A 13,531-nucleotide genomic window follows, 5' to 3' on the forward strand; every position below is an offset into this window, starting at 1 on the left:
ATTTAATACAAAAAAATATTGCTAGGGATTGTTACCACACAAAAGCTCAAATAGCCATACTGTTCACAAGCAGCTGGATTCACTGTTTTTATATCTATCTAGATTATTTAGTGAGGCGCAATTGCAAAAGCAGATATTCACCTGCTCACCGAATGACTAATCCAGGGTGTATTATGGAAAGTCTGATTCCGTAGACCTCATTCAGGCAAATGGGACACAGCCCTAAATCAAGCCCGGCTCTCTCTATGCAAGCCCGTCTTGAGGATCGTCTAGAATGATAAAGAGACATCCCCCCTGCCAGGTCCCTCAGCAGATGTGCCCGGTTTAAAATAAAAATGAGTCAATACAGTTGACAAAATCATCCACCCCCAAGGAGCTCTATCTGGTTATTGCCTTAACTGTATCAGAAAGACTCTCGTATCACTCCTCCATCCTCTCACAAGTAATAGCCAAAGAACATTTATCCCTGAAGATCAAAAAAGAAAAAAAAAAAAAAAAACCACAAGCAAACAACATAAAAATACACCCTCAAAAATCCACCGGAAAAGAAGAAAGAGAAGAGATGAGAGAGAGAAAGAGAGAGATTGAGATTGATGGAGGGGGGGAAGGTAAGAAGAGGGAGAGAAGAGAGAAGAGGGGCTGCAGCTTTCAAGGGAGACTCTAGGAGAATGTGGAATTACAGCATTGATGAGATTCTAACCTGTATGCAGCTTAATTCCATAAAGAGAGAAAGCATTTAAGCCTTCCAATCTGTGTAAAATTTGCTTAGGTTCTCTTACCACCATTATTGTCTTAGTTATAAAAGAAAAAAAAAAGCCCACACGCTGTGTACCTTCTATGTATACAGACTCGCACCAGGCACTGAGGGTAAGAGGAGTCTCCCTCTTGGCTTACAATTTAAAGAGATGGAGCAAGGAGAGACATTGAGAAGTAACAACTGATGGCGACATATACTGAGTTTCAATCTTTCGTAATAAGTGATGGCCTGCGTGTTGATATTAGGAGGAAGTGCCTGTAATACAGGGTCGTTAAGTGTATGCTTTGTTTTTTTTTTTTAAGATTCGTTTACTGTTTATTTATTTATTTTTGGCTGCGCCGGGTCTTAGTTGTGGCACACGGGATCTTCCTTGAGGCACGTGGGTTCTTTTGTTGTGGCACGCAGGCTTCTCTCTAGTTGTGGTGTGCGGGTTTTCTCTTCTCTAGTTGTGGCCTGGGGGCTCCAGGGCGTGTGGGCTCTGTAGTTGCAGTATGTGGGTTCCAGAGCGCGTGGGCTCTGTAGTTTGTGGCATGCAGGTTCTCTAGGTGAGGCGTGCGATCTCAGTAGTTGTGGTGCACTGGCTTAGTTGCCCCGCAGCATGTGGGATCTTAGGTCCCTGACCAGGGATCAAACCCACGTCCCCTGCATTGGAAGGCGGATTCTTTACCAGTGGACCACGAGGGAAGTCCCTAGTGTGTGCTTTAAAATAGCCTGCGTTGGAATATTAGCTGTGGGGTTGAAAGCAAATTTGTAAAATATGACAGAGTCATACTTATCTTACAAGGCTGTTGGACAGATTATGACCATGTTCTTAGTGCATCAAGAGCACTGATGGGTGGCTACAGTTTTCAGAAGGTACTGGTCAGAGATGTGCAACTTAAAACTACGATACTCTACAATTTCACACCCACAAAACTGTCAAAATTAAAAAGTCTGCCAATATCAAATATTGGATGAGGAACAGTAGCTACTCTTCCATATTGCTAGAGGGAGTGTAAGTGGTACAAGCATTTTGGGGAGAATTTGGCTATATCTGGTGCAGTTTAAGATGTACATACTCCACGACCTAGAAATTCCACTCTAGGTTATATTCATTAGAGAAATTCTCATAAACGTCCCAAGGAGATTCATGCAAAAATTAATGTACTGTGTAATACTGAAAAACTGGAAAAACCCTAAATGTCTATCCACAGGGAAACGGATAAACAAAAAGCGATATATTCATACAGCAATTAAAATGAGGGAACAAGGTTTGCATTTGTTTATTTATTTATTTGGCCATGCTGCGCAGCTTGGGGGAATCTTAGTTCCCTGACCAAGGAACGGACCCATGCCCCCTGCAGTGGAAGTGCAGAGTCCCATCCACTGGACCGCCAGGGAAGTCCCAGTTTGCATTTGTTTAGATTGGGAGATACTTGGTCTGTAAGTGATCCTTCGTCCAAAGCAAATGCTTTAATTCCATGCGTGTTCCGAAGTACTTTCCTCTTCTTCCTACTCCTCCCTCCAACAAAGATACCTGTCAAGCAAATAGATATTTGTGGGCAAATAGAACGGACTTAAGTCACAATCAGCCAGTGTCCATCCTTCTGGCAAACTCAGCAGAGACAGCAGGAGCAGGAGGTTAGAGGCTCTACTCATGTTTCTGGTCCCACACACTCAAGCTGGGAGCCTCTGGGGGCCACTGAATCTTGGCTCTCTTCTGCTGGGTGGGATAAATGCAAGTGAATATGCTGTCTTTTGATTATTTTAAAAATTATTCACATTCCAAGGAATGTATTTGTGCCTAGTTTGTCAGTGACTGACGAAAAGAAGGTAAATTTTATGATTTATGAAATGCATGTCTTTATTCTTGCCCATGGGGTATGTTTCTGGGTCAATCCATGCATGTGCAGTTGTATAAACCCTAACCTGTGGACCTATTGAGGATGTGGGGGAGGGTGGAAGGCAAAGTCAACAGGTCACAGAGCAGCCCAAGTCCCATGTGACATGAGGGTAAGAGCAGAGATGGAACTTCTGGGGAAAAGGAGAGAATGAAATTCAGTTCCATTTAAAAAAATCCATCAAGTACGAAGCTGCATCCTGGTGCCTGCATTGGTAAACACTGGTGATACAGAAAGCGAAATCAGACATAACCCTTGCCCTTAAAAACAAAACAAAACTCCCATTCAAAAATGTATGAGTGAGAAGGGAGATAATTAAATCGACACTTTCAGGAAGAACTAGGTCAGAAGGAAGTACTTCATGATACGAGTGTTCTGAAGAGAGACAACCAACCGGACGGGTTTACAGAGAGTGAGCATGAAAGATTAACTGGAGATTTAAAAAAAAAAAAAAAAAAGCTGACCTGAGTTTTAAAGTTGTAAAGCACTGAGTAAAAAGGCTACCTAGCCAAGCACACAATGGAATCCCTTTCTTCCTTCCATTTTGTCCTTTAACAGCTTTTTATTGAGTGCTTACTATGTCTTAAGTACCGGGGATATAACGGTAAGCAAAATCAGATGTGGCCATCCTTCCAGAGTTTATGGTCAAGTGGAGAATTCAGAAATAAATCCAAACTCTCTAATCTAGAGAATATAGATGAAATTTGGGATGAGGTGGGGATCTGTGAACTTGAATGAAAAAAGAATGACGTCTTTACTTTCAGAAAACCTTAATGATGTCTCACATTCCCTTCCATTCCGAATTTAAGCAACAAAGCCAATAGAATTAATAATATCTGTGACTTTGTTCACCAATATAGATTTCGTAATTTTATATTCCACTACAGTTGTTGCAGGTGCTGTAAAATATCACTTGTACTTATCACCACTTCAAAATTACAGTAGTTATTAGACTTTCCACTAGATCTTGTTATTTAATGTCTTAATAAAGAAGCACATTTATTACTATGTTACATTTAAGAAAATATTTTGATAACCAATTATACTGAAATGCAAGTTTCTTTGTAATCCTATGCATTTTATATCATGCATTTGATAACATTATTCTGGCTTTCCCAGACTGCCATAGGGATGCATGAAACAAAATTATAAAGAACCCCTGCACTGATTAAATAACCACCAACACTGATAAAAATTGCAATTGTGCCAAGAGCTACAGAGGGAAGTTAAACAATGCAAAGAGAACCTAGTGTGGGAGGCAGTGGAAGGTTTCCCTGAGGAAGTGACGTGCGAGCTGGATTATGGAGGAGGAGTAAGTTTTAACTAGCAAAGAAGGGGTGAAAGAACATTATAGGGGAAGGAAACAGCATAGAAAAACGTGCCTTAAGACGGACTGGGCTATAGGAAACCAGGGATGCTGGTGCAGGGATGCTGATGCCAGGATGAGGGTGCAGGGATGCTAGTGTAGGGATACTGGCTTGGGGATGCTAGTGCAGAAATGTTGGAATAGGGAGGCTGGTGCAGGGTGAGTGAGGGGAATATGGTTGTGAAGTGTGGTTGAAGCAGTGGGCAGGGGTCTGACAATGCAGACTCAGAGGCAGGTGAATAAAACATGGAAGAAGACAATGAGATGGCGCATATAAGGGGCTACACGTGGTCACGTTTAGCTGAGATCAGAGCCCATGTCAGGGAGAGGAAAGGTGAGGCTGCACTGGCCTTGAGTGGTCTGTGATAGCAAGTATAGATTCTATCCTGAGGTGAATAGAAGACATTGAACAGTTTCCTAATCGTCCTGTGGTTAGAGAGCTCACACTTGGTGAGCTGTTGTATCAGTCAGTGTTCTCCAGAGAAATAGAAACTGTGTGTGTATGTATGTGTATACATGTATATAATATACATACATACACACGTATATTTATTTGATGCTCAGATTCTCATTATTTGTGATAGTTACATTCTATAAAGTTGCCATGAACACTGAATTAGCAACATTGTTCCTAGGGGAAATACAGAGTTAGGTTCCTGAGAGCCTCTGATCACAATATTTTCGTCAACTGGTCAATACATAAGCTTGTTTTATGTGTGTTTCTGTTTAAAAACACCTTATTTAAAGTATACTGTTGATTCATTCACATGCTCAAACAAAGCTTATCTAACATGCTTATTTTTTGCACAAGGCACATCACAGACTTTCTGCACTTGGGAACACTAGGCAGCACTTTGGCACTATGCTTGGGGACCCTTTTAAACAGTGAAATCACTGACAAAAAGCACCAAAGAACCCCGCACAAAATGTGGTACCAAATAGATTGCGAAAGGAGACACTTCTAGGAGGAGAGCTGAAACAGGAAGGCAGAATATCGCCTCACTGCACCTCAGCTGGGAACAAGCACATCAGACGACTCAGATCTTTGCCATCTGCTCATGTCTGTGAGTGACTGAAAGCACCACGAGTATGAATTTTCGGGTTACAAATAAATTTTAGTGAATAGGCAAACTCATAAATACAGAATCTACAAATAATGAATATCAACTGTATGTATGTCCTCTCTTTCGAGTCATTGGCTCACAGGATTGTAGAGGCTGCCAAGTCCGAAATCCAGAAAGCAGGCTGCAGACTGGAAACTGAGGCAGGAGCTGACGCAGGCTGGAGCAGAATTGCTCCCTCCACTGATGAGTGGAGGCCCACCCGTACTACCTGGGCTTATTGCCTTTATTTAAAATCAACTGATTGCAGATGTTCTGCAGCAGCAGCTAGATGAGTGTTTGATTGAATAGCCAGGGACTAGAGCCTAGTTGAGTTGACACATAAAACTGTCACCAGTTTTGGTGTTGAAAGGAATGAGATGCAAGCTGCAAACGGTTTGCACGGTTCAGGTGGGAAAATCCTGTTACTTGCGGCCTGCGCTTGGAGTTTTTAGAACATTTTTTTTTTCCTCTTAGGATTTCAGAGAGCTCCGTACCCCCCAGCTCTTGGCCCTTGCTCTCCACATCTGTCTGTCCCTCCATCCAGTCCAGTCCCTCCAAGGCAACGGCAGCCACTACATTTTGAGAAGAAAGTTCTAGTGCACTCGTAGCGTATTTACCCTTGGCCTCTCAGATACTTCCTTCACTAGTATTTCTTTGTCTCTGAGATGTGGAATGTCTGAGAAAGGGGCACCGAAATATCATTGATGTATTTTTTAGTTGCGAGTAGCAGAATATCTGACTTAGAGAAGCTTAAGAAACCGTTTGTTTGCTTTTAAATTATATTCCTTAATAAGAACCCTGGAGATAGGTGGTTGCTGGGTTCATTTAGAGGAAAGGTCATCAAACTCTGGTCCGTGAGGCAAATCCACCCACAGTCTGTTTTTGTGCAACCCCAAAAACAAGAAGCGTTGCTACTGAAGAAAAAGAAGACGATGCAATAAAGACTGTGTGTGGCCCACAAAGCCTAAAATATTTACTATCCTACCCTTCACAACACAAGTTTCCTGACCCCTGGTTTGGGGATTTGCCCATGTTGTCAAGGGCTCAGCCTCCGTCTTCCCGCTCTCCTCTGCATATTGGCATCGTCTTTCCTCATGGACAGCTGCCCCAGCTCTGAGCACCATGTCTGTAGATGCCTGGCTGAGACAGGGATAGAATGTTTCCCTCACAAATCTCTCTTTTGTCAGAAGGGAAGGTCTTTTCCAGAGACCCCAGCAGACTTCCCCTCAGTTCCCATTGGCTGGAACCTCGTCACAGGGACAAGCTGCAAGGGAGGCTGGGAAAGGGCTGGCTGGCATTTCAGATTCCCTTGGGGGAGGACCCCTTCCCATCAGGAAGCAGGGGGCTGGGATTGCCTGTTGGATTGACATCTGCCAGCATCTGCTCACTGGGAACTTCCCACCTCCCCAGAGCTATTTATAATAGAATAGCAGCAGCCATTTAAGACGTTAGGACAGGAACACTCGCCGCTGGTTAGATTCTGGTCAGTGCTGATAATACTCCCTGCCTCTGCAGGATGCAGAGGAAAGAACTGCTTGGAACTAGCGAACTTGGTTTAAATCTCAGCTCTTGGAACCATTTTATATCTTAATCTGCATGATGGGCTCACCAGGTATAAACATGTAAAAATTTATCACACCGTACCCCTAAAGTTCTGTACACTTTCCTTGTATGTATTTGATACCTCATTAAAAGAGAAAAAGGTGTAAAATTGCAGCCCTCCCCCCCCAAAAAAAGTACAGGGATCTTTATACCCTCATTTAGATATCTACATACATATACAAACACATACATACATTATATATACATATGTATATACATTATATATACATTTATATATATCTATACATATGTGTATATATCCTACATCCTATATCTTATATGTACATATATATACACATACACAGTGATGGTAATTAGCATATACTGAATTCCATTAAGAGCAGCTGGTACATTGTGAAGATCAGCAAAATATATTAGCAACGTCCAATCTCTTTCTCAGGCAACTATGTCCTAAAGGAAATGTTCTCTTTCATCTCACATCTACCCCTTGTCAACCTTCCTGTATCTCCCAGATTTGCAAGGTCTAAGATAAGACACAGAATTAACTTTCACCACAGAAAATACTCGAACCCAGAGAAAGAAAAATGCCCGCTTCTTCATGACATCTTCTTTTAATAATCAGTAGAGCTAAAAAATTAAAAATCCTTGTAACGGTGACTTTAAATAAGAGATTTTTATAACTTTCGCCCTTGCTTTTCTTCTCAGAACACAAGGGGCTAATTAAAAGTGGAAAAGTTCTTGTTTGATCAGAAATTCTTGTGTTTTGGAAAAAGAGAAAACTACTCTAATATTCAGAAAGGGCTTAATTGGCTTTAAAGTCACCAAATTCCCTTTCCCTATTTGGGATAGTGTAGATGAGCTTTTCTTTCTGAACCCACAAAGAAAAGGTTAGGTAATGGGACTGTAGAAATTAGGGCTCCCAGTTGAAAGTTGGTCTTTTGATATGAATCTATGGGATTCTCTTTCAACCTAACTCGGTATGATTCCTCCCTGAAAACCTCTCATAAGTCCTGGTCTTTTGGCTGACTTCTCTCCATAAATGACTTAATTACTTGAGCAGTAAGCTTGTTTATTGAGGAAGATGTGTGTGGTGATCCCTAATGGGGCATGTCAGCATAAAAGCCCCATTATACTGAGGCAAGCCTGGGTCCATCCATTTTGCACTGCACTCTCTCCTGGATTTATTAGAATTAGTGCAGGAAAAGTGAGTGCTCTATGTAGCACAGCCTTTTTGAAACTGATGTTTCTACCACTAGAGTAGGCTAGGAAAAGAATTCCCTGGGCTCATACGTGCTCCTACCAAGAGGCACCACGGAGTTCATCGAAAGACGAACATCATTGCATACAGGTACAAAGAAGCAAATTGGTGTATCTTTGGAAAATTCACAAATGTTCTTTAAGGGTAGTGACCCTAAAAGTCGACATGTCCATTGGTTAGCAGACTGTTTTCAGTTCTCGTTTTTGTTGGTAAGTGGGATGATGAAAATGATCGAGTCAGGAAAACATTACACCCAATTCAATTTATTATAGTGTTGGAAATGTTTTTTGTCTCATAAAGTGCCTATCTGTTGACTCTTGTCAACTCCTGTTTAATAATTAAAGCAGGGACTCATTTATCCACTAACTGGGACAGGCGTGCACGAAGGTGTTTATTGACCTGGTACATCATTGCAGACAGTACACTCTGGCTGTCTTCTCTGCACATCTTTCAAACAGTTACTGATATTGTCACCTAAACATGAGATTGGTGACTTTGGAGTAGGGTGGCGGTAATGATGGTGGGGTGAGAGGGTAAGGAAGGCAAATGGGACCAAGAAAATTGAGCACAATGGGCGAAGTGAAGCACCGGCTCCACGGAAGGTTCTTGCACTGACCCTGGTTACATCTTTGGAAGGTGTGTTTGATCACCTGCTGAATCTTTGGAACTATCTGTTAACAATGGATGAGGCATTTGGGTTGTATTAAGTGTGTGATGTCTGGGCCTCTCTTACAAAGAGTTAGGGTGTATGTTACTTATTACCCATCAACACACTACATACTCCCCAGGCTTACCTAAAATGTGTCAGTATTTTTGCTGTGTTGCTGCCCAATGCAAAGAGTATAAAGCATCCCCTTAATAACTAAGGCTTCTGGGTTAAGTATGAGAGGTGCCTGGCTATAAGTGCTGGTGGATGGTTAACTAAATAATTCAGGAAGATGTTATGGTTCCATAAAATGAACAGCTACAACTCTTGCATCTTTATCCCCTTCTGTTGGTCTTCAGGAGTGTATAAATAAGGATTCTATTTGGTTGCAAGTGATAAAAATCTGCTGGACGTGGCTTAACCAAAACAAAAGGGATTCATTTTAAAGATATTCAATGCTTCATGGGGTGCAAGGGCAGTAAAGCAACCAGGTCTTAGGAAAGGTCTGGAATCAGGTACTAAAACGTCAATGAGTAATTTTTCCAGCGCTCAGTTCTGCCCCTCTCAGGGCATTTGCTGCAAAGTGATCTAAGCAAATTGGGCTTCACACAATTAGGTTCCTCCTGGTCAATTTCATTAACTCCCAGCAGTTAGAGAGCATGGTGTCAGCTCTGAGTCTGCTCCCACAGTTCACTACCGGATTCCAAGGAAAACAAATCTCAGGTCAAAATTTTTGATATTTATTAACAAGCATGTACAAAACAGGCAAAGCTTCTTAAGTCTGATGAAGACCGAACTTTGTCCTTTTATGTACCCCAACACCTTGCTAAAAAAGTCTTGCAGAAGCAAAGATAACGGTACTCTAGCACAGAGACTGGTGCACTTACTTCTGTAAAGAGCCAGATAGTAAATTTTTTAGGCTTTTCAGGCCCTACAGTCTCCGTTGCCCAACTACTCGAGTCTTTTTTAGTGGCAGTGCAGCCACAGCCAGTAAGTAAACAAATTGTTGGTGTTTTCCAAAAACTTTACCTATGAGCTGAAACTGGAATTTCATATAATGTTCACAAGTTAAGAAATATCATTCTTTTGATTTTTTTCAACTATTTTAAAATGTAAGTGTTATTCTTAGCTCATGGACTGTGCGAAAACAGTTGTTGGCTAGAATTGGCCCACGGACCCTCGTTTGCCGACCCCTGCTCTAACAGCATACTTCTCATGACAGTGAGGTTACCAAGAGTCTGCCAAAGCAGCATATAATCGTAGAACCATTTATGAGTCAGGCTTGGAATAACTTTGTGACAGGACGATCCTGTAGTTATTTTTTCACACTGCTTTAGAAAGGAGTAGTGCGTTTTGGCTTCTAGAGGCCACCATGCAGGTACCAGAACATTCTTTGATTTTAATGATGGCTTCCTAACAGGCTTGAGAGCTTCCTCAACCTCCAGTCAGTGTCCAGATCTCTTTCAATGGTCAACCAGTACCCATTTATAGTCATAGCTTATAATCTCCTCCAAAAACGTGCCTCTACTATTTGACTCTTAAGTAGTAAGCAACTCTCTACTATCTCAGCATTGCTCTTCCATCCACTGGTGTGGCGTCCACTGTCTAATTTTTCACCTTCCCTTTCTACCCAGGTTCTGAGAGACTCTTATGTCTGCTTCTGCTACAAGGCCTCACATTACTCTGAGGGTTAGCTTTTAGCATGAATTCGAATTGATCTTCAATTAAAACAAAAATTTCAGAACAAAAATTTCAAACCACCACAGAATAGTCCTTTAGCTAGCTTAGCCCTCTTGCAAGGCCAAATTGATGTTTCTTCCTTCCTCAGGTGTGCCGTGCCCCTGATGAAATTCATATTAAAGAAAAAGGATTCGGGATTTGTGTGAAGATACCATAATGTTTATTTCTGCAGGAAAAATAAACATAAACAAATCAATTATAGAGAAAATTGAAAAGGACAATACCACTGTAAATCCTCAATAACACAGCTAGAACTACATGTCAATTTTTATTAATCATGGTCAGTTTTAAAATGGTCAAATACTGGTACATTATAGAGAACTTAATGGCATAGGATTAAGTTAAATTAAATTCTTTTCCTTTACTTCAGGTTACCTTTTTCAGTTTCCCAGTTTCTAGACTGTATGATACGACTGTTGACAATACCTAAGTTTTTGCAGTATAGAGAGAGAAAGAGAGAAAAAAAGAGAGATACAGAGAAATAGAAGCACAGTGAGACTAAGAGAAGAGAGGTTGAATTTCTCCTTGGCCTGAACCTGGTCCCTAGAGAAGCGACTTTGGGCAGCGCCTGCTCTTGGACCAATCAGCATAGTTAGTGCGGGGGTGAGGGCAAAGCCACTGCATAAAGGGGTCCAAGAGTTCACCCCTGCAGGTCAGAACAGAGTGGCGACCAGCACAGTGATCACTGACAGGTGGACAGACAGCCCAATAATCGTCCTCCAAGGATGTGAGTCTTGGAGCTGCTATTCCACTGCTCTGTTAGGTTCTATATGAGCCCTGAGATAAAGAAGATTGAAAATATTTAACATCAATCAATCAGAATCAGACCCAGGCTGTGAACAGGTGGTGCGAACAGGTCCCAGTGCATTCCCCTGAAGGGAGTATGGGGTCCTCTCATAAATATGAATATCACTATTCCCAGAGTTAGTTATTTTGTGGACCTGGGCCATGAAACAGGACTTCTACAATATAGAGGTCTATATAATACTGGGTGAAGAGACAGGTGGGTAAGTAGCCAGTCTACCTTCTCACAAATTTTCAATTTGTTGCTCTGATCTTTTAGTATTTGTTGCCTACTGAGCCAGCAAGCTTCTGTGTTCATCAAGTGTTCTTGCCAATCTCTGAAAAGGAAAAAACATGAATAGGTACACAGTCTGAATGCTATCTTATGTGTCTTCTTTGAGAAAGGGTTTCCAAAAATACCCCAGAGCTAAAAGCAAGGATACACTGGGCAGAAATTGCAGTGTCAAGGTTTCAAACCTTTACTGCATGAATGACATTCCTTGGTCTATTCTCTCCTCAGCCCAAGAAGTAGAGGAAGTCTGCTGCGGTGACTCTGACACGTCCATCTGCCTTAAGGTCCCTGTCCCCAGCAACAGCAGCGGGTGGCACTGCCTGAGCCCCCTTGCCCCTGCTCCTCAGAGTGAGAAGACCTCGCCTCAACAGGCACAGCACAAAAGAGAGCCTTAAAATACTTGCTGAATGAATACTGGAATCCTTTCTCTTCCCCACCCCCAAATTTCTTGAGCATTTGGGTCTCTTCTAGGTATCAGTCAATTTGATTATGCTTGACTGGTACGAAAGCGGAACAAAACCTCTGCTGTGGGGATGGGCAGTGTCCACATCTGTTCCACCACTGACGTTGCTCTATGCCTCCACATGGAGAAGGGATGGGGATGGGATGTAAGCCTCATGGGACAGAAGGAAAGTTTCGGAACAACTGAACTAGCTAAGCTAACAGACAAATGTGTGCTCTCACTTTAAGGCATATGGAGGTGTTCTGCTTTTGTGGCTTCCTTCTAGGTCTGCAATAGATATTTATTAAACCAAATTACATATGAAAAACTGGCGATGTTTGGAAGAGAAGACAGGGGAGAGGAGGAGGGGCATGGGGACTGGAGGCAGCAGGTGAGGGCTGCTTTCAAATATCTGAAGGATTATACTGTAAAGGGGTAGAGCTTCCAAATGAGCTGAGATACCCGATGGCTTCCTGTTGCCTAGAGAATAAATTCCAAACTACTTACTAGACTTACAAAGCTCTATATGTGTGGTTCTCAAAATCTTTAAAAATATATCAGTGCCTGGGTCTACCACAAACTCATCAGTCCCTAGGATGGGGGCCTGAGCACCTGCATTTTGTTGCATAGAGTGAGCTGGGAACTTCCTGTTATGATTTAGCTCCAGCCTACTTCTCCAGGCTCATTTCCTACCACTTCCCTCTTTGTTCAGAGCTCATGTCCTGTTGGCTTCCTTTCTGTCCCTGGAACATGCCAAGCTCATTTCAACCTCAGGGCGTTTGCTCTTCCTGGTTTCTGTGCTCGGAAGAGTCTTCTTCCTGACTGAAGCCAGCTCATCTGCTCAGAAAGCTGCCTCTTTGTGAGGCCTTCCCTGACCCTCTGCATTTGTTTCCTGGTGCTGCCATGGCAAAGTACCACAAACTATGTACTTGAAACAACAGAAATATATTCTCTTACAGTTCTGGAAGTTAGTAGTCCAAATCAAGGTGTTGGCAGGCCTGTGTTCTCTCTGAAGGCTCTAAGGGAGCATCCGTTCCATTCCTTCCTCTTAGCTCCTGCTCGCGGCCAGCAAGCCTTGGCAATCCTGGGCTTGTAGATGCGTCACTCCAATCCCTTCCTCCGTCCTCATGGCATTTTCCCCATGTGTCTTCACGTTGTCTTCTCTTGGTGAATGTCTCTTCTCTTCTTATATGGATACCAGTTACTGGCCCATCCTAATGACATCATTTTAACTTGATTATATCCACAAAGACCCTATTTCCAAATGAGGTCATATTCACAGGAACCAAGGTTAGTATTTCAACATATTTTTAGCAGGGACGCAATTCAACCCTAATTCCCTTCGTCCAAAGCAGCCCCACTCCACTCTCTCTGGTCGTTATCACTTTACCTTGTCTTGACCACATCCGAAATAATCTTGCTTATTGTGTATTGTGTGCTGGCTGTTTTCCTCACTATGTAAACCCCATGAGAGCAGGGTCTTTGATTATCTGGAATGCCACTATGTTGACCATCCCTGAAAGGGTACTTATTAAATATTTGTTTGAGTGAATGAAACAAAACTAATGATCAAAGAATAAAAATTACCAGGAGGCAGATTTTATTTCACTACAAAGAAAGCTTTTGTATAATTAAAGCCCGCTCAGAATGAAATAGTTGCTCTTTTTTAAGGTAATGAGTTCCCTGTCTTAGGAGGAGATT

The 13,531-nt window shown here is 42.2% G+C and overlaps 1 long non-coding RNA gene across 1 annotated transcript in view; it reads left to right on the forward strand.

Annotated features, from left to right (window-relative positions):
* LOC132593528 (uncharacterized) overlaps positions 1 to 11,747 on the forward strand; it is a 320,558-nt gene extending 308,811 nt beyond the window's left edge. The window contains exon 3 of the long non-coding RNA XR_009559140.1: positions 11,617 to 11,747. This is a non-coding gene — a long non-coding RNA (uncharacterized lncRNA). The remainder of the gene's footprint in view (positions 1 to 11,616) is intronic.
* Positions 11,748 to 13,531: the final 1,784 nt, after the last annotated feature.

This window comes from Globicephala melas, chromosome 15, assembly GCF_963455315.2.
Source record: "Globicephala melas chromosome 15, mGloMel1.2, whole genome shotgun sequence".
Lineage (NCBI taxonomy): Eukaryota > Metazoa > Chordata > Mammalia > Artiodactyla > Delphinidae > Globicephala > Globicephala melas.